Source organism: Canis aureus, chromosome 1 (genome assembly GCF_053574225.1).
Source record: "Canis aureus isolate CA01 chromosome 1, VMU_Caureus_v.1.0, whole genome shotgun sequence".
NCBI lineage: Eukaryota > Metazoa > Chordata > Mammalia > Carnivora > Canidae > Canis > Canis aureus.
Window position 1 is genome coordinate 78,988,608 of NC_135611.1, and position 27,062 is coordinate 79,015,669.

A 27,062-nucleotide genomic window follows, 5' to 3' on the forward strand; every position below is an offset into this window, starting at 1 on the left:
GATGGGAACTAGCCCCACCAGAAACACCAACCCTGTGGTTAGAAGGTTGGATCATGTGATATCAGCCTGCTCTCTGGTGAGGGGAGAGGATTGAGTATTGAATGCAACAGAGTAGCCAGGGACTAAATCAACTGTGCCTATGTAATGAAATCCCAATAAAAGTTCTGAATACTAAATTTAGCTAGACTAAACTTTGCTAGTTGACAATACTCTGTTGTTGCATGGTAATGTGCCCAGAGGGTAGTGAGTCCTGAAGATAAGGAAGCTTAATGTTTGGGATCCTCTCAGACCTCACCCTATGTACCTCTCCCTTTGACAGGTGTTGCTTTGTATCCCTTTGTTATTAAAATTGCAATAGTTAGTATAGCACCTTCCCTTAGTTCTGTGAGTCATTCCGGTGAATTATTGAACCTCAGAGGGTAATAAGAACCTTTGAATTTGTGGACAGCAGAGCAGAGGTGAGGGTGGCCTGGAAAACCCTGGATTCATGGCAGTCTTGCAGAGGACTGTGCCCTTAATGTTTGGCTCAACTCTGAATAGTTGGGTGTCAGAAGTCAGTGCAGAGGCCAATGGAAGAATATATTTTAGGGAGCAGGTAGTGATTATTTGAGTCAGTTTGTATGCAGACTGAGAATTGAGGTCTCTATTCACCATGTGGAAACTATGGGTGGCTTTGACAAGAGAATGTTCCATAGAGTTAAGGAAGTGAAATCTTGATTGCAGAGCATTCTATCTAGAATAGGAGGAGAGGAACTGTAGTTAGCAAGTATAGACTACCCTTTTGGAGTTTTACCATCAATGGAAAAAGATATTTGGCTTTAATTGGAGGTAAAAAATGTGGGATTATTTTTCTTCTTCTTTAAGATTGGAGATTTTATATAATGTTTACACTGATGAAAATAATCCATTAGAAGGAAAACACAGATGAGATAGGAAAGAGCAAGAATAATGTCTGAACATTATCCTTGAGCATCTGAAAGGCACTGGATTAGATGCTTAATTTAGGGGTTGGCCTGGAAAAGAACACAGATGATGCCTCCATAGTAGCAGAAGAGAAGGGAGATTATGTGCATAGATGTCTTCAAATGACAGGTAAGTGACCTTGCAAAGAAGTTCTCTCTTATTGCTTCTGTTTTTAGTGAAATACAAAACAGGGTTATGGTGTGAGAGTGAGGACAGTGTAGAAGTTATTGGAGCCTTGAGGAGAGAAAAGCGGGTATGAACCCCAGGCAGTACTAAAGAATGTGACGATAGTGATCATGAGTAAAAAGTGAAACCAGTCAGCATGGTGGCAATGAGGAGCAAGGAGAGTCTCTGCTCCACAGAATTGGAAGTCATAGTGGGGTAAAAACTGTAATCATTTGAGAGGGCTCCCAGGAAGGGAAAAATGCATTCAAGGCACTCTTGGACCAAGAAGGTAAAGTGAATAGGAAAAAAAAAAAGTGAGGATATGACACGTTTGCTGTTAACAGATTAGTGGGGAAAAAATAGAAAATCCATAAAGAAATCTGTGTGTGTTTAATAATTGTAGAACTTCACATCCATTCAGAAAAAAAAATGGATTATTTAATACATGTTGTAACTGGAGGAAAACGTTTATTTTATTTTATTTTTTTAATTTTTATTTATTTTTTTAGGAAAAAGTTTAGAACTCTGTCTAACATTTTATACCATGAAAAATTCAGACAGGTCAAATACTTAAATATGAAAAAGTAAATTACAAATTTGCTATAAAAACAAAAATTTAAAAATAATTTTGAAATGGGTAGACACAAAAGTATAGAAATTATTGTGAATTGTATTGATCAATTTTGCTACTTAAAGTTTAAACATATCAATTCTTTTTGAACACAGAGACCAACACAGGGCTCGATCCCACAACTGAGAGATCATGACCTGGGCTGAAACCAAGAGCCAGATGCTTAACCAACTGAGCTACCCAGGTGCTCCTGTTGTTATTTATATTACAGGAAGTGGCTAACTAATTTTGTTATTAGTTAATAACCACCACTTATAGTCAATAAGACCAATAGCCCAATAGTTAAATAGACAAAGTATATGAACAAACCATTTATTTAAAAAAAAAAAAAGAAATGTAGCTAGGTAGCTCTTGGGCATATTAAACATTAGTTAATATCAGCCATATTAAAAATGCAAATGAAAACTATGAAGCTCCAAATTTCACTCATCAAATTGGCAAAGATCAAAAAGTTTGATAAGACACCACTGGGGCAGAGATTATACATTGCAGTCTATAAGATGGAAACAAATGAAATAGTCATTAACAAGGTACTTTGTTAAATAAAATATGCTGTATCATTATAGTGGAACACTGAGTAGCCAAAATTAGCCAAAGAATGAGCTAATTTTATATGCTACTTTGAAATGTGTTACCAAAATTTTGTTAAGATAAGTTTTCTTAAAGATTTTATTTATTTATTCATGAGAGACAGAGAGAGGGAGAGGCAGAGACACAGGTAGAGGGAGAAACAGGCTCCATGCAGGGAGCCTGATGTGAGACTTGATCCCGGGACCCCAGGATCACACCCTGAGCCAAGAGCAGACTCTTTAACCTCAGCAGCCCAGGCATCCCTGTCAAGATAATTTAAAGAGCAAGCAATACTGCGAGGAGTAACAATGTAAAGGGCACCTCAAGACTCAGACACTGCATATGATAGCTACTTTGAATCAAAATAAAAAAACAAGTGTAGTACACACACATAAATATGCATGTATACTTGTATTTGCATAAAAATATATAGGAATATATAAACATACTAATTGTTTGCTTCTGGAAAACGGCTTGAGTCCTATGGAAGAATAGAATGGAACATAGTCTTACCTTTTTGGAACTTTTAAATTTTATGTCATTATTTTATTACATTTTATACCGTATTCATATTATCCACTTCAAAAATTTTAAGGAAATATTTTAAATTAATACAATTGGAAACTATTGAAACACTTTAAACAGGTGAGTTTAAAAAATAAAGGTAAGCCAGTATTGACTGAAAATAAAAACTTTTGAAGTTTTAAAAACGTAATGACAATAAAAGTAATAACATTGAATTCACAAGGGAATTCACAAGGGAGCTGAAGAATACTGACAAGGATTTAAGGAGAATGATATGGTTTGTTTCATTCTATCTTGGTTAAAATATTAAGCTTGGTTGCTAAAAAATTTTAGGCAGTTAAGCCCCGGTGGCGCAGCAGTTTAGCACTGTCTGCAGCCGGGGACATGATCCTGGAGACCTGGGATCGAGTCCCATGTCAGTCTCCCTGTGTGGAGCCTGCTTCTCCCTCTGCCTGTATGTCTCTGCCTCTCTCTCTCTCTCTCTCTCTCTCTGTCTTTCATGAATAAATAAATAAAATCTTTAAAAAAAATAAAAGAAAGTAAATAGACTGCATACTGTCCAAACCTGAGATGGAAAAAAAATAGGAAACATTAAAAAGTTGATCAGGAAAAAGAAAATGAATAATAAGAATGTGAGGCGGTAATACATGATAATAGAAAAATATCCAAATAGGACAATGACTACAGTAAATGTAAATACAGTTAACTCACTTATTTAAAGTCAGAGCAACTCAGCTTCCTTCCCTTTTATGTTAAGAAAAATGCAGAAAGTAATTACAGTGCCTTTGCTAATAATAGAGCTAATGTTTGTTTTGGAGATCTTTGTTTTGCGTATATTTACCCTAAATATATGTGTTCTATTTCCTCTGTTTTGGTTATTGTTTCCTCATGTGTTTTTGTTTTGTCCTCAGCAGAAACCTCTAATGCATAGACAAAGGTCATGGAGCAGGTTACAAGAAGGACTCAGATCCCTCTCCCTCTCTGTAGCCTTGCTAAGTTACTGTGCAAAGCCCTCCCACTCTGGCTCTGGGCTTTGGCCATGTGACGTACTTTGGCCAATGGAATATTAACAAACATGACACAGCCAGAGACTCAGGAAACGCTTGTATAATGTTTTCCTGCTTCTGCATTTTGCCTTCTCTGTGAGAACGTGCCTGCCTGACAATGGAGGACATGAGAGACAGAGAACTAAGCCATAGCAGTCACTCTAGGCAAGGCTGACCCTAGTACAGTCAAAAAGCCAGCCATCGGGATCCCTGGGTGGCGCAGCGGTTTGGCGCCTGCCTTTGGCCCAGGGCGCGATCCTGGAGACCCGGTGATCGAATCCCACGTCGGGCTCCCGGTGCATGGAGCCTGCTTCTCCCTCTGCCTGTGTCTCTGCCTCTCTCTTTCTCTCTGTGACTATCATAAATAAATAAAAATTAAAAAAAAATATTTAAAAAAAAAAAAAAAGCCAGCCATCCCCCATAATATGTGAATAACTGCCACAAAATAAGTAAAATTATCCAATTAACCCACAGATTTGTAAGCTAAATAAATATTTATTGTTTACACTGCCGAGTTTTGAGGTGGTTGGTTATGTAGCAGTATGGTGGTAAAAGATTCTTGGTACAACTGAGGAGACTTTTTGGATTGGCTTTTTCAGTGAGTGTAGAATGAGTACAGTGGTGAGAAGCCACCAGTCCTCATGTGACAATGTAAGCCAACACTCCAGCAAGTGAGACACAGCGCGCTCACAAAGACATTGAGGGACCATTTTACAACAATTCTCTCCACCAAATGATCAAAATAGGATTGAATTTTAGAAAGTACCAAGGGTCTGATACCTGCTAGTCTATACTTCTTATTAGCACCAATTTATGTTCTTTCAACTCTGTTCAACTGCAATGTAATTCTTCTCATTTGCCAGTCTTACTCTGCTTCTGACAGTTGCCTTCTCTTTTCTGGCTCTCTTGTCTCTGTTTAACCTGCCACAGCCTTTTGTTTTCCCCCTTGTGCTTCAGGAAAAGGAAGATAACTTGGCATACCTGCCAAAGACTTGTGACAGTAATATATGAGCAGGGTGCTCCCCTGATGTCTCGGAATAAAACGGTACCCTCAAGAAGACAAACCCTCTGTCATTTGGTTTCCAGGGATACAAACATCTAAAAATGCAGAGCTAAATACATTTAAAGTAAGAAATTCTTTTAAAAGTGAAAGTGCAGAGAATGATCTAGAGGGAAAAAATATGGGCTTTGGAGTCAGATACTCCTGGGATTGAATCCTGACAGCCATTCACCTCCAGCAAGTTACTTAGCTGCTTGAGCATCCCTTTCATCTTCTGCAAGATGTGAGGATTATGAGACAGAATAACTGAACTCCTAGCACAACCAGCATATTTCTTCTTCCAAGTCTCTCTGGCCTCACTGACAACTAAGACTTCTTTTACATTACTACTAAATATCCCCCAAATCCTTTAGCAATTCTGCTCTGTCAGAGCCCCTCTAAACTGCCTCTCTTTGGAAGCCAGTGCTCTTTCTGAGCAAAAGCCCTATGGTTACTAGGATCTAACTACCAAAGACAAAGAGAAGAGAAAGCTAGAAATAACATTTTAAAATTCTTATTTGGATACATTTTCAAATTGGAACCCTTTATCCTTCTTCCATTAAGAAATAATGCTTCCATGACTCATTAACAAAACAACATTTTAAATTTCATAGAACTTGCAGAGCAAATCAGGAAGATTACTCCATAAAGCAATCGTGAGGACACTGTTAGGTACAATTATATGCCATAATTAATAGTATATAGCTAGTCAAGTTGATTTATGGATCTATGGAATGATGACCATTTCCTAAAGGAATGAGACTGGAGCCCTGAGACAGGTTGTTGACAAAATAAAAATTGACATATTGGATGTCTGATAAGAATTTTCTCAGCTGTTGATAACAGTGGATTATGACTCATTTAAATATCTTTTCAGTTTAAATCCCTAGTTTATGCCACAACCACTTTCATAAACACTGAATTATAGATGATAAAATGTGCAATTTTTATTTTTCATCAGTAGGATAACTTTCTTGTTCTTACACTATTCTAAATAGGAGGAATATAAAAGCAACAAAATCTTGACAAGCACTTATTCCATGGCTAAGAGATGAAAATAGACACCACCATTTATTGAATGTCTCAAATGTGCTAAGTACTTTGTGCATATTATCTTATTTAATTCCAATGAAAACCGTTTGGGATAAATATTGTTAGCCCCATTTTATAGGATGAAGTGTTAACAGACAATAAGGAAAGTTCTTACGTTAAAAATGGCTATTTAAAATTATTATTGGATGCAATACTATTAACTGAACAATAAAATACGTATATAACAACCACCAAGCCCCTCTCTTGCTTCACCTACTTGAAAACAATGCTTCCTCTGCATTCATATAGTGGGAATCCTGGATTCTGTCAATTTCTCCTTATATTTCCTGCTCTCAGGATTCACCTGCCACCTAGCCTTATTCATTTGACTTGCTACATCTCCTTTTCAAGTGAACTGCTTATGCTACTCTTGAAGGATTTTCAAGAAGGGCATTTTCTTGTCAGTGGCCAGATGAAGAGCTGAATTTTAAAATGAAGATGAGAAGTCAAAGGTGGGAGGGATTCTTTTCAACTTTTCAAAGCTGTATGAAGACAATGGGTTAAAAATAAAATTGTGGTATAAATTTAATGAACAGGGGAATGAGTTTCCATCATGAGGCATGTAAATGCAAAATTATTCTCTGTGATTTCTGTTGTCCTTGGCCATTATAGTTAGGAAAGCTTCTTATAGCACAATGTAACTAATCAAAGAATCATTTAAAGTGTATTTTTGGTACACAGATATTATTAATAAGTGATTCATTTCAGTCATTCTTATATATGATATACCAAGAAAAAAAAAAGGTGGGGAATCAGACTAGCTGTTTATGAAATTAATCTTAACTTCCTTGGAATTTGAATGTGGTATTTTGGTGTCTACAGGGCACAAAGGAAGAATAGCATACAAAATACTAATTTCATTTGTTGCACAATACTATTTTTTTGACACTATATAAAACTAAACAGAGCACATTGGGTTCTCAGAAATTCTACAATGATGTTAACATCTTGCTTTTATCCCACAAGGGTGATCCAAGTTGGAAGCTACCATCAGAATATAATTCCTGCCGATAAACTAAATATTCATTATAATTTCCAGCATCTCCCAAGTCAAAGACTTCCTTACTTGTCATAATCATCTCACTTAAAAGAAATCGAGACATACTATAATTAATGTTTTCTCTATGTTGAAATTTTTCTGGGACTGAAATTTGGATATCTCTCATTTTCTTGTTTCAAGTTTAGATTATAAAATGACATGTGATTTAGTGCCCCAAAGCACTTTTCAGACTAAATTAGTCCGAGGCTTTTATAAATGCCTAAGAGAAATTAAACAGCTTAGCCGTAATTAAACGACTGGCTAGAGGTAAAGCTAAAATGAGAAGAGTCTTTTGTGCTTTTTTTCTAGCCAGGACACAGTGCTGTCTTCCTGTTACAATATGAACCTTTTTCCCCCTTTATCTGCCTTCAGTGGAGACAAAACAGCTGGTCACCATCCTTCCTATTTGGATAAAGAGCACAAGAATGGATTATTATAAAAATCACCTCCTTCCCTCCAGTCTAGTGGGTGATGATTCCACTGAAGGGAAAGAGCAATAGAGGGGAAACTTTCAATGTTGCTGGCTTGTTTCCATGTAGTCTGGATAATAGAGCTCTTTGATGTCTGGCACTTTCATAGCCACCAAATTCAGCCTCCCAGTCAACAGAAAAGCTATTTTACACTACTTTTGATGTGATGAAATAACTTAACTAGACATGGTTAATCACATAGCTGGTGATTATGCCATGCAAGGAAAAGCCATTAAAATAAGCCAAGTGCCGCCTCTAAAAAGAACAAAGGAAAACTTCCTAGCAGGCATGTTCATAGCTGACTCAAGTGCTCTGGCATGACTCAGTTTTTTACCATCCAGATTCACTCTCACTATTTTCATAACACGAAACATAAACATCACTGCTTCCATGAGAATTCTGCATACCTGCCTAACTTGCTTATTTCTTATTCTGTGAGGCAGTCACAATTTGTCTTTACTTTGTTCCAGACATATTTGGCTTTGATCACACCGCCAGGCTGAACACCGACAGATTCTGGGACTAAAGCAGAGAAAGCTCTTTTGTAAAAGTTTAATCCCACTTAGGTCATCTGTTTATTGCTTTGTCCAAAACATCTAGGTTTTCAGATGATTTGACTAGTATCACAAATGCAAATCTTATAATAAATGAGAGTACCTACAGGTTAGCAGCATCAAAGGAAACTAATGCTCTGGGGGGAACAGCACTGACAAGTTGGTTTATTAGTTCAGCTGGTTTGTAAAGACCAGCCAAGGTCCTGTTTTCAACTAGATTGTTTATTTGTACCAGTGGATGCTCAACTATTTCAAGAAAATAAGCAAACTACATCTACTGAGTAGATTCTTTCTATGTAGGGGAAATTCTAATTTTTGTAAATCTCAATGAACTGAAAACTAATCAAATATGACATTTAACCCACATTCATGCATTTCTCAAAGCCTGATAACCAAATGAGTCAGTGATCTTGAAATTAAGCTATTAATGGTAATATATAATTACACTGAAAAAATTAACTATAGGCTAAATAATCTATGTATTAGGTGGGCTATCTATGTTGGTCGAACATAGAGGGCACTGTTGTATAAAAACCATCCAAGAACCAACACAGATGTTAGGAAGATATAATTCTAAAAATTAGGACTTCAAGGTAATTGTAGAGAAAGTTACTCAGTGCTGTAAAACAAATCTACACCCTGTGCTAAGATGATTTATCTTTTTAGGAAGGAGTATAACAAATCTCGAAAAACTCATTCAATACAAGAAAAATTGCATTTTTCAGTAATGGATGGATTTGTTAACTATTCAAAAATAAAATGCCAACAGGTCATTAAAAGTTGAATTACAGATGCTTTCAGTGTCTATATCACTGTTTGAAATGACAAGGAAACTAATTAAACATTCTGCCCATAGTTTCCTCATCAATAAAATGATGAGGCTCATTCACTCAGTCAAAAATATTTATAGGGCTCCCATTTAATGTGCCGTACGATTTAAAGTAATAAGACACACAGAGTCTTTGCCCTCTTGGAACTTACACTCTGGCAAAGGAAAGATGGAAAATAAACATGAAAGTGGTAATGACTCTGAAACAAATAATAAAGACAATGTGACAGTGACTCGGAGAGGAAAGTGCTGCTTTAGTCAGGGATCATCTCACCTGATGGAGGAGAAGTCTAGCAAAGATGTGATTTGGGCAGAGTTGGAGGAGAGAATCCCAAAGAGCTGAACCAAACCAAGGCCTTAGCCAGGATTGGACTTGGTGTGGTAGAACCAGAAGGACAGCATGATAAGCATGATGAGTAAAGCAAGTGTGAAAAGTGGTTAGGTCAGAGATAGAGGAAGAAACTAAACACATGATATTTAGTCCATGGTATTGGTCTAAAGGAATTTGGACTTGAGTTTAAATGTATTGGTAAAGCATCATAGGTTTTGAACAGGAGAGTAAGAAGGAATTTACACGTTCAAAGATGGCTCTTGCATTTGAGTACAGACTAGATCTTGGAGTAGCAAGAATTGAGGGAGAAAAACCAGTTACCAGGAGTGGATTAGATGGTTTAGATTAGGGCAGCTAGACTAGATAGGAAATTCTCAATTTCTTGGCAATTGATCATTTTCCCAGTCTGTGGAGACATCTCAAACTAATGTTTTTTAAATGCAATAAAATACAATGTAGAGAATTAAAAAAGAGAACTAGTATATTAAAATATATAAATATTTTACATGTGATTAATACATTAAATAACAAGATTTAGCATAAGTAAAATTTTGAAATGTCTGCACAAGCTGACTATGATATGGAAATATCTGATTAATATTGATAACAAGGTACTACTAATATCACTGTGGTTAGTGCTACATTTATGATTAAAGAAAATGCTGGAACGCCTGGGGGCTCAGCGGTTAAGTGTCTGCTTTCAGCTCAGGGCAAGATCCTGGAGTTCTGGGATTGAGTCCCACATCGGGATCCCTTCATGGAGGCTGCTTCTCCTCCCTCTGCCTATATCTCTGCCTCTCTCTGTGTGTCTCTTGTGAATAAATAAATAAAATCTTTTTTTTAATGCTAAATTTTAGTTAGATGTATATGAAAACAAAGTTGCAAGTTTTTCCATATAAATTCACACACCTCTGAACTCTGGGTCATACATGATCATATTTGTAGCTTCCTCCGTTTATACCACTTTCTTCGGCCATTGAGCTTAGGGAGCTCAAATTCCAGATAACTATACTATTTCTATCTCTAAAGAGAATTTGAGTTGATATCAGAAAAAACTCTATAGAGATTTTTCAGTTTGCCAAGATATCCTGACTTCCTTACATCCTTAGAATTGACTTTCCATCCCAAGATTTAGATATGAATAAGCAATAAAACCAGGGCTCACAGCAACATGCATCCACCATTGCTTTGAAAATACTTACTAGATAAATAGTATGTACATGAGTTAACTCCTGTTTATATACAGAAACACTTTCTCATATGCTCTCAGAAACAATAGAAACAATGGGGAAAATATAACTAGAGATTCACAGTCCTGGGTTTTGCTCTTGGATCTTCCTCTCAATTGTTTGATTGCCTTTGACAAATTACATGACTCACTGATTTCCTCATTTATACTGTAAAGCTAAAATATATTTACTTTACATTGACCAGCCAAGCATGCTACTTTTCTGTAGGAAAAAAAAAAAAAAAAAAAAAAAAACTAAACAGGTTGAATAAAATGAAATAAATCTTTTCATGCTATTGATATCATCGTGTGATGCATTCCTCATGGTTATTTGGCTTGGTTTGATTATACTGTATATTGAAGAAGAGTTCTAATTGTTTTGACAGGCTTAACACCTATCAAAGAAATTATGTATGGAAGAGGGAAATCTTAGTTTGATGTTGTCTCTGAGATACTGAACAGTTTTGTCCGCCATTTCTTAATATTTGTTTTGCTTTAAGTACATTTTGTTCCATATCCAATTTTCCCTTTCCGCTTCCAGCAACCATTGCTTTCAAGGTAACTTTCTAATATAGAATACAAGAGGAAATCTGGATCACTAAGGACTTTCATTATAAATAATAAGAAAACATGAAAATAAAGTGATCTTTCTAAGTTCAAAAAAGTATGTTTTTATTTATGTATCTAGCCTTAAAAACAAATATGGGCTATATATCTAAGCCCCTAAAATCCACCCAAATTAACCTAATGAGAATCAGTTTTGGGGGGCCCTTGGGTGGCTCAGTAAGTTAAGCATCTGCCTTTGGCTCAGGTCATGATCCTGGAGTCCTAGGATCCAGCCCCACATCAGGCTCCCTACTTAGCAGAAAGCTGCTTCTCCCTCTGCCCTTCCCCTCTCTTGTTCTCTCTCTCTCTTTCACCCTCTTCCCCCCACCTCTCATCTTCCTCAATAAATAATCTTAAAAAAATCAGTTTTTGTAAATCTACTGCTAACCATTTCAATTAGTGATTTTGGTATCACAAAATTTTAAAGAAGCCATGATAAAAGACCTAAAGTTAGCTAATATGGCTAGTATAATATGACGTGGGCATTAAAAGGTAAATTTCTATGACAAGTATCACAAAGAGCCATGACATTTACCACGAAGTTGCAATCAGAGTGTTTATGTGTGACATGGAGTTCAACATTCACCTATAGTTTTGGAAACCCACAGGACTGGGTTAATGGAAAGAGCACTTCAATTTTTACTTCTTGGCCAAAATCAATAGGCATTCCCTCATCAGGGAAGTGAGCCCAGAACGAAAGCCAAGACTGTTAATAAGCAAAGAGTCTTACTGGCCTGGTACTATGTGAGGCAAGAGGAGCAGTATTACCAAGGGTAAACATAGTTGTTTTTATTACATTACAGAATTCGAGAGAATTAATGAGAAGGAAGCTTAGATATATTAATATCATCTATAATAAAATATGAACAAAGAGAAGAAAAATGACATAATTGAACCATGGTCTTTGAGGACAGGTATATATTAACCCAATTTGTTATTCTCTAGGCTAACATCTTGGCCAGTTACTTAAAATGTCTACGGCTCAGATTTCTAATCTATAAGCATAGACATGATAACAGTAACTGTCAGAGTCCCCCTAAGGAGCTCTGGGATAATCCATGTGAAAAAGTGTCTTGCAATTGAGTAGGCAATTTTAGTTTTACTCTTGTCAAAATAAGCATTTCTTTTTGTTAATTTAAACTAATAAAAATTAAAGTTACTTCTTAATTTTCAGGCATGGTAACATAATAGGATGTTCTGAATAAGATTCCTTTTTTTCTTGGTTTGGATCTTCCATAATTTTCCCCTTTTTTCCACACCATAGTCCCATAGTCTTTTGGCTTTCTTCTTACCCATCTTGGTTCTTTTTTTTTTTTTTTTACTGGTCCATTTTATACCAATCATACTTTAACCTTCCTTTCCCTCTTTTATCGTGATCTTTCTCCCACTGCCTTTCCTCATGCCTTCTCATCACAGCTCTCCTTCTCTTTGGCTCAGCTTCAACACTCATTTGCACTGTGACCTTTCAGGCCAGAGTGTGCTAAGTTGCATGCTTGTCTTTCCAACCAATCCCAGAACTCTTTGATCTTGCAGAGACCTGACCAACCATGGCATTTCTTTGAACTCAATGCCTTTGGCTTTTCTCAATAGCTCTTCCTAACTTCTGCCTGTAATTTTGCTTTAGCTGGAATTCCATTTGTTGGAAGGTGCCAGTTGTATAGGCGCCAAATATTTGAGGTTTTGTTATGTGATCAGAAATTTGGATATTTTAAATCAGGGAATTTTAGCAGTGCTCTAGTGCTTAAATGAGTCTTAAATAAAAACATATATATGACTTAAAACACAATACAACTTTTCTGTGAATAAAATTAAGAAGGAACAATGGCAAACATAAAATGGCTGTTTATATTATATTGTTTCTTATCAGAGCAATATTAACAATTTTCTTAGCTCTGCAAAAATTCCACTACACTCTCTTCCTTCAAATTGTAAAGTAAAGCAGCTTAATAATTTAATAAAAATTAATAAAATAATTTAATAAAATCCTTTATAAGTTTCATGTGTTTATTGAAACTGGATTATGATTAAGATGGAGAAGTGGTGGTATAAAGAGATTTAAAGATTATAACATGCAAAAAAATAGAAAAACTATAGTCCTAAAAAGGAATATTGAAGTAATTAGTCACATTGACTTGGAACAGTTAGTAATAGATTTGCATGTTACATCAGTCAAGATTTTTTTTTAATTTGTGAACTAGAAACAATGTAACTCTGTTGTTTTTCTCTCTCTCGATTATACTTAAATATTTGATCATTTATCTGGAGAAAGATGAAAAATCTGATTGAATTGTCCAGACAATTGCAATACAAAAATCATTTGTGACTGCATTGTTGTTACCATATTGATTGTAAATGTGAAAGTCAGTGGCTGGGTCCTTTATGAAATGTAGCTGGAGGCTCTCTGGCTCAGCTTTATTTATTAACAAAAGAGGGAAACAGTTTCAGAGTGAGTGAATATTTTATAAAACATTCACAAAGAAGGAAGGAAGGAAGGAAGGAAGGAAGGAAGGAAGGAAGGAAGGAAGGAGGGAGGGAGGGAGGGAAGGAAGGAAGGAAGGAAGGAAGGAAGGAAGGAAGGAAGGAAGGAAGGGAAAACATCCAGGCAAGGAAATAAAAAGACTTTCAGTCTTCCTTTTATTTAAAGTTAAACCTAAAGATACTCTAACAAGATTTGGTTTTCAGAACTTACTTGTTAAAACTCTACCAATGTGACACATTTGAGACCTAGACTCTGCTGCTCCTAGAGAAAGACAGAATATGCGTGGTGTTTGTGAGTCAAGCCACAAATTGCTCTAGCAATTGACTAGAACTTGAAATTCTGGGGATCCCTGGGTGGCTCAGCGGTTTAGCGCCTGCCTTTGGCCCAGGGCGTGATCCTGGAATCCCAGGATAGAGTCCTGCGTCGGGCTCCCAGCATGGAGCCTGCTTCTCCCTCTCCTCTGCCTGTGTCTCTGCTTCTCTCTCTCACTCTCTCTCTCTCTATGTCTATCATAAATAAATAAAAATAAATTTAAAAAAAAGAACTTGAAATTCCACGTGTTAGGTATATCCTTTCACTTGAAGCTGTTGTTCCTTTGTAAAACATACTTTTCCTTAAAATGGGAATCACTTATGCTGTTTAATCACATGGAGCAATCACAAGGATGGCTCCAGAAGAGATGGTGCTACCAAAAGATTAAATATGGGAAAAGTAAAAAAGTATAAGTTTTTGTAGCAAACATCATTTTTTAATGGGCTAGACCTACTAAATCTGTATCAGATGAAGATTTATATTCCTGTTTTTACTTTTGTTTTTTTACCGAGTAAATATCTATGGAGTTTTCCTGTGTGCATGTCATTATTCTAGGTTCTGGTGATATCAAAAACACACACACCGACTTATGATACTCTTTCATACAACCTTCTTTCAGTATGTAGTTATTGAATTTCTAATACATGCCCAGTAATGGTCTGGGTGCTAAGAATATTGACATGAATACTACAGAAAATTTCCCATTTTTCACTGTGTTTATTTTCTTTGGAGAGTGATAAAAATAGACAAAAAATTGTCAAAGTGTTGTCATATTAAAAAAATGGTATTTAAGATCAAGGAATAACTGAGGGAGAGTGGGTATTTCAGATGTGATTGGAATGAAGAAGAAGCCAACCATACAACAGTTTTGAGAGAGAGCATTCTAGCTTTCTAGCTAGAGGTAAAAAAAAAAAAAAAAAAATCTCTGAGACAGAAGGAAGTCTAGCAAATTAAAGTAAGAGTTACCTGTGTTATAAGCTTCATCAGAGGGAGCTAGAGGCAGAATGTTATGAGCTAAGAGTGCTGAGGTAGACAGTAGCCAGACTGTGAAGAGAATTATTGGTTGTGGTATGACGTTTGCATCTTAAGTGTGCTGAGAAACCCCTGTAGAGGTTTTAAGCAGAAAAGGAACAAGATAAAATGTATGCTTTAAAATTTTATTCTGCTTGAGAGATAAACTAAGTATATACTCTGTGTTTGACACCACTGCTTACCAAATGCCTTTTAAAAAGCCACTGCCAGTTTCACTTCTGCTTAAGATCTAGAAACTCACAACAGAACATCATTCTCATCTTAACAACAAGATAATGGTGGATATCCTATAAAATCCTAACTTTCTTGAATTCATCAGAGCTCTGACACAGCATGACAACAAAACAAACTGAATTCCAAGGAGTGACAAAGCACCTCTGAGGAGAGATGGGACCCATGGACTATTTTACCTTTGGCAGAGTGTGGGAAGGAGAGATGACTGCTATAGAAGTAAGTAATATATAATCAACCAAAACTATAATAAAATCTAAAAGGCTGAATGTGGGCTATCACATCAATTTAGAATAACTGAGAGCCTCCCCTCCACACAAAAAGCCCCTCTCACAATGGTGAGGGGGATACTTCTCACTCACTCCCAAAATCTTCTTCATGGGCTTCCATCAGGTAACCATTTAAAAAAGGGGGTGCAAGGCATGAGAACAGAGTGAGCACTCTGCAATGGTAGACATATGAAAGAGGCGATTGGCTACCACTGAGGGATAAGCACACAACACTTATTCCTCAGATTCTATTTCCATGAGAAGCAAAATCCTAAACCATTGATTAAGAGGCAGCAAATCCTTTTGCTCCCACACCTGCTGGGGAGGGATATAAGCAAAACCACTGGGGGGAAGGGAGGAAACCCTCCTTTTTGCCTAAGCAGCCAGGCAAAGATTCATTGCCTCTGCAGAAAGCATAGAAACAAAAGCTGTCTGCTCCAGGCTGAAAGGGCAGAAAATCCCCCCAAGGCTCAAAATCCCAAGTGATATCAATCAGGGGCCTGCTACTTTTGAGAGAGGGGCAGAAAACTCTTTCTTTCTCAAGTTGTGTCAAAGACAGATGACAGTTTGGCTGTTATAGGAAGAACAGGCAGGAATGATGAAGAGACCCAAAGCTCAGACACAAAGACCCTGCTTGAAACTAAATAGGGACCAGGAGACTAGAGATTCACTACTCCAATCACAAGCTTAGTTAGCATAGGCAACCAAGCAATAACAATGCACGACAATGTGTGTTTTAAAGGAGTGTGGCCAGTAATTGGGAATGTAGAGAAAAACTCTTGATATGATACAGATATCTAGGACCTACTGAAAACTGTAGGTGAGGGAGGAAAAAATAAAATCCCTTGGCCACCCCCAGGCTTCACACTAAGCACAAAATGACAAAGACTTACACTGGAGAAATCTGAAATTTGTAGTACACTGAAGGTAACAATAGCAACCACAAAATCTACAGTTTGCTCAACTACCAAATGGACTGGCTCAATCTTCCACATTGGCAGCCTGATAGCGAAGAGACATGCCCACTTCTAGATATAAATACTATTTATTTCAACTTCAACTGATTTCCATGAAACATGACGTTTTGCATTCAACTGCATTTAAGAGACATGCAAGAAAAGCAAGGGTGAAAAAAAGATCCATTCTCAAAAGATAAAGCAACTAACAGAAGCAGACTCAGAAATGACTCAGCTGTTAAAACAATCAGAGACTTGAAAGTAACTCTGGGTAATATGTCAAAGAATCAAATGGAAAGAAATAGACATTATGCAGGAGCAAGTGGGGAATTTCAGCAGAATTGGAAACTATAAAAAATGTCAAATACAAATGCGTACAATTAAAAAAAAACACTTTTGGGTATCAAGCATTCTTTTAATAGCCTTATAAATAGACTAGACACAGCTAAAGAAAGAAACAATAGACTGATCTAAAGAGAGGTAAAGAGAAATTACTCAAAAAAACAAAAGATAAAAGAATAAAAAAAAAAAAAAACACAGAGTATGCCAGAATTATGGGACAAGTACAAATAGTTTAACATATAGGTAAGTGAGGTTCCAGAAAAAGAAATTAGGAGGTTGAAAAAATATTTGAAGAGCTATAGGCTAAGAATTTCCAAAACTAATCAAATACAACAAACTATAGATCCAAAATGGTAAGAGAACACAAAACAGTATAAATACAAATTATATATGTATTTATATATTATATATAGGTAAACAAAGATGTATACAAAAATGTAGGCACATCCTAAACTTTGGAAAGCCAAATATAAAGTGAAAATCTTGAAGAACAAAAAAATAGAAACAGAGGAATAAAGATACTACCCACAGAAGACATCCCATCATTAGTTATACCCACCAGAAAACAGTGGGGTGACATCTTCCAAGTACTGACAAGACTACATAGAACAAAACTATCAACGCAGAATTTTATGCCCAGCAAAAATGTTTTATATAAGTGAAGGGAAAGTAAAAGTATTTTCAGACAGAGAAAAGCTAAAAAAAAGTTCATTGCCAGTAGATTTGCATTACAAGAAAATAGTAAAAGAATTTCTTCAGGCAGAAAGAATATAACACAAATGTAAATTTGGATCTCTATAAAGAAGAGTACCAGAAATAGTAAAAATGCAGATAAATATAAAAGGTATTATTTTCCACAATTTTAAATAGCAAATATAAAAAGATAAGTGAGTGCTTAATTCAAAATAGCAACACTATATTGTGAGGTTTATAACAGCAGGAAGTGAAATCACAATAAGAGAAGAGAAAAGAATGGGAAAGAGGAAATGGATTTCAAATGTATACTGTTGCAAAGTTCTTATACCAAAAGTGGTATCATACTATTTGACAATAGACTTTCATAAATAATTTATTAAAAACTTTGGAACAACAATTTATACACACACACATATACACACCTGTGACTATTACCTTATGCAGCAAAAGGGATTTTGCAGATGTGATTATGTTAAAAATGTGGAGATGTGGAGGTTATTCTGGATTATCCAAAAGGGCTGATGTAAACATATGAATCATTAAAAGAAAAAGGCAGATCAGAGTCAGTAGTAGGTATGTAGCCACAAGACAAGAAATGCAGGTGATCTCTAAAATTAAAAAAGGCAAGGAAGCAGAGGTCTTCTAAAGAAATGCAGCCCTCCCAAAACCTTGATTTTAGACTTTGGAACTCCATATATATAGGAAAATAAATTTATGACGTGGTAGGCCACTAAGTTTGTGGCAGTTTGTTGCAATAGGAATTAGGAAAATGATACAACTAATTAAGTGATAGTATGGGTAAAATGCAATCATAAAAATACTCAATTTTAAAAGGGTCAGATGAGGTAGAGAAGAACATAAAACAGATTGGAAAACACAAAAGCAAAAATATAAAAGTACAAAATAAAAATAGCAAGAGAGTAGATTTAAATTCAGTAATATCAATTATCATACTCTATCTAAAAGCTCTAAACAGAACATATTAAGGGCAGAAATTGTGAGATTGGGTAAGAAGGCAAATCCCAGCTACACATTGTCTATTAGAAAACCACATTAAAAGAAAACACACACAAAAATAAAAGGATGGATGAAAATATACAGTGAACAGAATAATGTTAAAAGTCTTAAAGAGTCTTAGGGATTCTTAACAAACTCTTTCATAAAACATGAAACAAGATCGCATTTCCAGACTCATACCACAATACGAAATGCTGGCAAGAATGTGGGAGAACAGCTCCCGTCCATTGCTAGTAGGAATGGTACAGCCGTTTTGTAAAACAATTTAGCATTTTTACGTAAAGTTACACTTACCATAGGATTCATCAATTCTATTCAAGAGAAATGAAAACATGCTCCCTTCTATACCTGCATGTGAATGCTTCATGGTAGTTTTAGAAAGTACTGTCTTGTAGAATTCCTTATTTGTATTAGTTTTCTGTTCTTGCAGCAAGGAATTACAAATTCAGGTGCTAAAAACAACACCCACGTATTATCTCACAGTTTTGTAAGTCATTGTCTGGGTCTCTGTTGAGGGTCTCATAAGGTTGAAATCAAGGTACTGACTGGGCTCGGCAGTTATCAGAAGGCTTGGAGGAGGGGCGCCCAGGTGGCTCAGTGGGTGAGTGTCTGCTTTTGGCTCAGGCAGTGATCCTGGGGTCCTGGAATCAAATCCCACATGGGCATCCCCCTCCATGGGGAGCCTGTCTCTCCCTCTGCCTATCTCTCTCTTCTCTATGTCTCTCATAAATAAATAAATACATAAATCTTTAAAAAAAATGGCTTGGGAGAAAATTTGCTTCCAAGTTTATTCAAGCCGTTGGCCGAATCCAGTTCCTTGTGACTGTAGGTTTGAATTCCGGTTCTCTTGATAGCTGTTAGGTGCCTGCTGTCAGCTAACAAAGGCCCGCCACATTTCTTCTCAGATGACCCCCTCCTCACTCAAAGCCGTCAATGGTGCACGAAGTCTTTCTCATGTTAGGTTTTCTGCACTGCACTTCCACAACCAGCATGACAAAACTTTCTGCCTTTAAAGGGTTCATGTGATCAGATTAAGCCAACATGGACTGTTCTTCCTATAATCCTCTTATCCCTATAGTCACCTGTGCTATATAACAATATAATGACATGTGTGATATTTTATCATATGCACTGGTTCTATCCATGCTCAAATGGGAAGGAATTAACAAGGGTGAATTATTAGGATTCTGCCTACATATTATTCAAGAGGCAGTAGATATTGTTAGAATATTTGTTAAGGAGCATTATTAATCTGACTTGGATAATTATATATATATTTGCAATATATATAATATACATATAAATATTTGCTTCTCTTTGTGATATTTTAATATTATACAGACATAGCTACTAGGCAAAGTATCTAGAATGTTCTAGTGATAGGTTTTAACTGTCAAGGTCATATCAGTGGCAAGATTTTGCTTTCCCGGCTTATTCCAAAGCAATTTCTTTAGCTGGATTTACTGGAAGTACTAATTTCTACATAAGCAGTACTGCCTATATTTTTTTCTATGAATGAAAGGAGAGATAAAAAGCCATGAACCTAAATACTCAAGCAATGATTTAAGAGGAAAATAAGTCTTGAGTTCATTCACCAGAAGTATGTCTAACCTGAACATGTGAAGAGAGGGAAGCAGATGAACAAAAATGGGACTCTGCAGGAAGGTAACATCGTCAATAGGTCCTGGGGGTACTATCAGCATTCCTTTATACCACCTCTTTTAAAAATACCATTAAGGGATTAGTAAGGCTATCCCAGGGAAGTGTGAATTCTGACCCTTGTTTAAAGATTTAATGATCCGATACTAGTTGACTTGTCCTTATACTTGTTTTTCACTCTAATCTGTTCTCACTGAAGAGTCAAATGAGACACTATCTTTTCCCCCCAATTTCATTTTGGTTTTATATATATACATATTAATATGTATATATATATATATATGTATATATTTGACATACATCATCTTACATACTCCTAACACATTTGAAATCTAAGTAGTATTGCTCCCATTTGCCAGAAGAAGAAACTGAAATTTGGAATTAAAATCATCTTTCTTAGATGGCACAAATAAAAAGAGCCAGAATCCAAATTAGAAAAAAAAGGGGCATCTGGATTCAAAGCGTGTGCTCTTATCACTTTCCTCCATTATTTCTCATAGAACACATATCATTAGGCCTTCTTGGAGTTTGCCTCTTTCCCCAAGGTTCATATGGCCTTGAACTAATGAATGCTTGCATCATTAGGTATAATTTTATGTATTTTATTTTGGCCATGTGTGTACCTTATATTGCAATTTGGTTTTCTGCTTTACTCTTAGCATTATGAATTTTTATTCTTGGTTTCCCATGATATAGGTTACCATGACCTATCACTATTTTTTTCTTTTTGGCTATTTGCTTATTGTGTTTATTTGTTCTTTTGTTAGGGGACCCCAGATCTAGAAAGTTGAGATTATTCTACTCCTTTTGTCATGGCATGATAACATCATATCACTCTGCACAGTTCCTAAACTGACACCTTTTTAAAATTCCTTTATTTTACCTCTGTACCCTCCTCTCATTTCATCCCTTCCTTCCTATTAGGCAACTATTCCGATTGTTTGATGTCTTTTAAAAATTCATGTATGTCTTTTACTTATCGGATTTTTTTTTTTTTGGTGTATTTCAAAAATACAGAAAGGGGGTTAAAATATCCATCCAATTCTGCTTTATTCTTTTTCACGCAGTACTGTGTTTTTAAGATCTACTGACGTTGTGTGAATCTCTTGACCATCGCCTCTAACTTCTGAAAAGTATTCAATAGTGTGTATTTTCCTGTAAGAAATACTTAGAATGCCATCAATCTCCCACTCCTGAACGTATTGCTGCAGTGAACACATTTCCCTGCAGAGATGTACAGGGAAATGTGGGGTGAGCAAACTTTTCTGGGCCATATGCTCCAGAGTGAGATTGTTGGGTCAGAAGTTATACATAACTCAGTCTGACAGCAAACTCTTCAGCCAGCAGTGGCCGAGGGTTCCAATATCTTTGTACTCTTTCCAGCTCTTGGCATCAATGAGTTTTATATGATTTTATAATTTTATGGATTTAAAATCCTCTCTTCTTGTTTTTTTCTCTCCTTTTTCTTTTCTTTTCATTACATGCTAATGAGTTAAAGTTATTAGTAATATAGATTTCTCCATCTGGGAATTACCACATTGTAATATTTGTCAATTTCTCTAATCCTTTACTTTTGATTTTCAGGAGTTCATTATGTATTCCAGATATTAATTCCTTATTTTTAGACACTGTAAATATTTTCTTCCAATATATTATTTGTTAACTTTGTTAGTGATTCTTTATTGAATAAAAAATCTTTAATATTAATAAAAACAAACATCTTTTTTCCCCTCGGTTTGTTCCGTGAGAGATTGGTTTACTAAGTCCTTTCTCAATCATAGATCACACAGAAGTTCTAATATATAAAATATTATTTATAATTTACCTTTAGGTCCTTAATCCTTCTAAGGCTTATGTTTGTAGATATTACTAAATGAAAAGATTGTTTTGTAATTTTTCTACTTGGTGGGACAATATACTGTCTTCTAATTCCTTCCTCATTTCTTTCTTCAACACTTTCTATCATATATCTAGTTCTTATATACGAATGAATCTGTCTCCAATTTCTACTTGCTTAAATATTAATAACTCCAAGCACCTTGAACAATCTCTATCACAAAGAATTATTTTAAAATATTGGAATAAATAAATTTCATTCATAGGATAGTGTTATTAAGAATTTCTGCTAAAATATTTTTTACATGTATATGTTTCTGAAATTTAAAAGTTAGGGAGATTTTGAATAAACTTCATTAGTCAATTTGAGGGAAGTCTCTCTGACCTGTCACTGATAAGAAAAGGCAATGTTATTCAACATCCTAAATAGATGACCCATAAAATTCCTTGGTACTCCTAAACTCAGTTTCTATGGTGGAAAGCTAAGGGAATTTGAATGAATGGGATAGCATGTGGGTATAGCTGAGGTTGAAGTATTCTGCTCATGCCCTTAGAAGTGCTAGTATGACATTCCATTTTTACTTTTTGACCTTACTCTTTGTTCTGGATTCTCACTAAAGCATTTTGCAATCCACACCTTTTCCTAGAATTTCATGGAATCCAGATTGTCTGCCTGATTGCCAAGAACTTCAATGGGAGATACTAGGTACCAGTGAATTGCATAGATTTTCTGATTTGTAACACCAGACAGCACATTCCTTAATCACATTCTTCACTGGAAGGTGATTTTTGTTGCTTGCTGATAGCAATTTCATTATATCAAACTGGACTGCAATATGGCCAAATAAGCACTAGCCATTCGCTTATTATGGGACTAGGGCTAAGAATCTATTTATGTATCAAAACACATCTTGGAACAGCTTAGATATTTCCTGGAAAGGAATAAGATGTAAATAATTCTGGGTGATGTGCTCTTAATTTGGATAATCTGATCTGCTCTGTATTCTCTGTCACCACAATATAAGGTGTAGGATCGTGTTTGTCTGACAGTAGCAGAACTATTACTACAGTGGCTTAAAAGAGTAGAATGCTTAATTATGTCAGGCAAAAGGGAATCAGGAGACTATTCAGCTATATTGATTTAAACGAAGCCATCAATGACTCATGCTCTTTTTCCTTCTCTGTGGCTTTTGTCATAGTGGCAACATAGTGGATCCTAGATTTCTTTTTAATGAGTCTAATTAATACAGATGGATTTCCCTTATTAATATTTGAAGATGTTACCTTCAATCTGCCCTCTTAATATTCTGGACTCTTTAGAATTTCCTTTATAACATTATTTAGCCATTTTTAATTATCTAGCCCTTTTTTCTTATGAAAATTATGCAGTTGCTAAAATGTCCTTTTGAAATGTGTAGTAATAATATGGATATATCTTGATCAATTTATTATTGCCCTAGATTTAAATGCTCTGATTAAAATAGATATTATAATTATATTATATTTAGGTAATGCAAAATATGCGTAATTCCAAATAATGTGTATTATATAAAAATATAGTATTTATTGAGGACTTATTATGTGGCTGGCAATGCTTTCATCAAGCAAATTCTTGACATAGAATAATCCAGTTAACCTCACCTTAAATTTCAGATATAAATACTAGTAATATCCCCATTTACAAATGAGGAAATTTAATCTTGGAGAGAACAAGCACTCGCCTAATGTGACACAGCTAGTGAGTGGTTCTTCTGAAATTTGAATCTAGGCAATCTGGCTCTAGACTCATGCTCTTCTTAAATACCACAGTTACACAGCTATGCTTCTATAAATATAATTTATTTCCATATGGCAATTTTTGCCAAGTTATATTATATGATTGTTTAATACTCAACTACTCAACTTGTAGTCACTAAGTCTCCAGATACTTTCTCTTATAACATTTAAAAAATACGTATATGCTTGTGGTGGAGACATTGTGACCTTTATCTGTGTGTGTGTATGTTATTAAATCAGTTTTATAACATACTAAGTGGTTCAGTTTAAGACCTTGAAATGCACATGGGGTCTCGGTTTTTTGCCAAGTTTTACAATTACATTTCTTCTCTTAATTGAACTAACCTCATCCATTTGAGTTTTTGTTCACTTTTGGCAGGATAAGTAAAGGCCTTGCTACAAAGAACACGTAAGTCAGAGGAAGCCTTTGATTATTATTCATTCCCATAAAATGTACAGATGTGGCCTCAATAATGTGTACTAAAAATACTAATTTTTGTAAACCAAGAAATTTGGGACAGCCCAGTTACCTTGTTAGGAAGAATATCAACCTTCACAATACTACTTAGACAACAGTTCTCAAATCTACATTGTTCAGCTTTCAAAAGTTCAAATTCATGTATGTACTGAAGTCATTTTAAAAAGCTTTCACATGTGAGCCACTCTTTTCAGTGTTGTTGGGGAGAAGATAAAAAATAAAGTTTTAATACACATAAAAATGCAAAATATTTTATTTATAATTATCACAAATTTGCTTGCCAGCCCATGGCTTAAGGACAATTTGATTAAAGAACAACAAAACCCATATAAGTTAATCATTGCTGAAAGCCTGAAAAATGATAAATTTAAGCAGTAGCTTTATTTGTAGTCAACAAGGGAATTAGATTATCCTTTTGCAGCAGAAGAGGTTACAATTTGTTACATCCCATTGACAGCCTCTAAAATATACAAACTTTTTACCTAACACAGATAACACATCTTTAGGAGAAATAAAATTACTTGATTTGTTTTATGAACCAATGGGTGTCCTATCTGTATTAAACAACATAAAATATTTGTACTTTTGTTTTTGATTGGTGTTGTATCTATATTTTAGAAGGTAATAAAAGACGTTTGCTTACTGTCAGGCAACCAGAATCAAAGCCCTTCACTTGGTGGCAATTGCTTAGGAAAGCATATTGTGCTCAAAAATATTAGATATTCAATAAATACATGGAAATAAAACTTTCAAGTTAAAGAGGGTCTTAGAGACTGTCTACCACAGAGATTTTCTTTTTTCAAGAAAAAAAAATCTCTTTTTATATATTTTACTATTTGTAAAACATAATGTTGAGACACTGCTCTAGTGGACTCCACAGAGAGTGCCCTAAGGTCTATCTCATGAGACCTCCAATTTCCCATATCAAAGCTCCTACCTTATTAGGTAGCATTGAAACACAGTTTTAAATAATTAGTAATTCCACAATTTGATAGAAATAAGGAAACTGAGGGACAAAGATGTTAGTTAGTGTAAGAATTTGAATTTACTTTTCCTGATTCCTAGATGAGCATTCCATCATCTGAAATGTTGTATTGAAGGTTAATGCTCAAGGATAGATGTTAGCACAATGTAATTCTAGGCCAAATGGAAAAGATACTTATATAACCTGTATTTTGGAATTATTGATGCTACTGTTCTGCTCCATTAGTAGGGATAATTGCTATATGACTGCATTGAGTCATTTTGAAAGCTATTAGATTCAATTGAATGCTAAATGCATTTTACTAAAGTAATAGGTTTGTTTGGCACTGAAATAGCTATCAACAGCAAGTTCTGGGATCTTCAGAAATCATAAAACAGAATATGCATCTTCTTCAAAGGCCTAGAATAGTTTAAGAAAAGTATAACTGGAGAACCTGGAGTAGACGGTCTTAGGGGTAGTGAGATTAAGATTTTAGTTAAATTTTGGCGCTCCTGAAGCCGCCACCTCTGCCGGAGGCCGCAGCCGGACCCCCGCAGGAACCATGTTTCGCAACCAGTATGACAATGATGTCATTGTTTGGAGCCCTCAGGGCAGGATTCATCAAATTGAATATGAAATGGAAGCTGTCAAAAAAGGTTCAGTTGGTCTGAAATAAAAAACCCATGCAGTGTTGGTTGCATTGAAGAGAGCACAGTCAGAGCTTGCAGCTCATCAGAAGAAAATTCTTCATGTTGATAACCATATTGGTATCTCAATTGCGGGACTTATTGCTGATGCTAGACTGCTACGTAATTTTATGCCAGTGTTTGGATTCCAGATTTGTATTTGACAGACTTCTTCCTGTGTCTCGTCTTGTATCTCTAATTGGAAGCAAGACCCAGATACCAACACAAGGTATGGCCGGAGACCATATAGTGTTTGACTGCTTATTGCTGGTTATGATGATATGGGCCCTCACATTTCCCAAACCTGTCCATCTGCCAACTATTTTGACTGTAGAGCCATGTCCATTGGAGCCCGTTCTCAATCAGCTCGTACTTACTTGGAGAGACATATGTCTGGGTTTATGGAGTGCAATTTGAATGAACTGGTTAAACATGGTCTGCGTGCCTTAGGAGAGACACTTCCTGCAGAATAAGACCTACCTACAAAGGATGTTTCCATTGGAATTGTTGGTAAAGACTTGGAGTTTACAATTTATGATGATGATGATGTATCTCCGTTCCTGGAAGGTCTTGAAGAAAGACCACAGAGAAAGGCACAGCCTGCTCAACCTGCTAATGAACCTGCAGGAAAGGCCGATGAACCAATGGAGCATTAAGTCACAAACCAGTCTATATGCATATTATCAAATATGTAAGAATGCAGGAACCCTTACTGATGACAGTTATCTATACTTTGAACCAAAAGATGCAGCCTGGTCTTCTGGTATGTTTTAGGAATCGGTCCAGATGTGTTTTTCCCAAGTAACTTGTCTGAACCATATAATGGTGTGCATTTTTCTTTGAAAGGTTCTATATAATCATTGTCTAGAAAGTATAGTTATCTGTACTAATGTTTTTATATGAAGAACATAGTGTCTTTGTGGTTTTAAAGACAACAGTGAAATAAAATTGTTTCACCTGAAAAAAAAAAAGACTTTAGTTAAATTTTATTCCAATTACAAATAAGAATCCATCTGATTTGAAAGTGTCAAGGGCAAATGGCTACTCTTATCACATATTACTCTCATTCCCTTCTACTCAATAAAAGTAGGAAAGAAAACAATTTTTTCAGGATTTGCAGTCCTATAATAATTTATGTAAATTTGAAATCATATACAATATTAAACTGAGACCTAAAGCAATGTAACTGTGTTAACATTTAAAAACTCAGTGACACATACACTTCTTCCAGGTTTTATTAA

At 35.6% G+C, this 27,062-nt stretch overlaps 1 pseudogene across 1 annotated transcript; it reads left to right on the forward strand.

Moving 5' to 3' along the window:
- The first annotated feature begins 206 nt into the window (after positions 1-206).
- LOC144318670 (proteasome subunit alpha type-1 pseudogene) lies at positions 207-26,738 on the forward strand (annotated as a pseudogene). Its single transcript, XR_013384730.1, has 4 exons — positions 207-1,092; positions 15,231-15,361; positions 22,565-22,623; positions 24,073-26,738. The product of XR_013384730.1 is annotated as a proteasome subunit alpha type-1 pseudogene (transcript).
- The last annotated feature ends 324 nt before the right edge of the window (positions 26,739-27,062 follow it).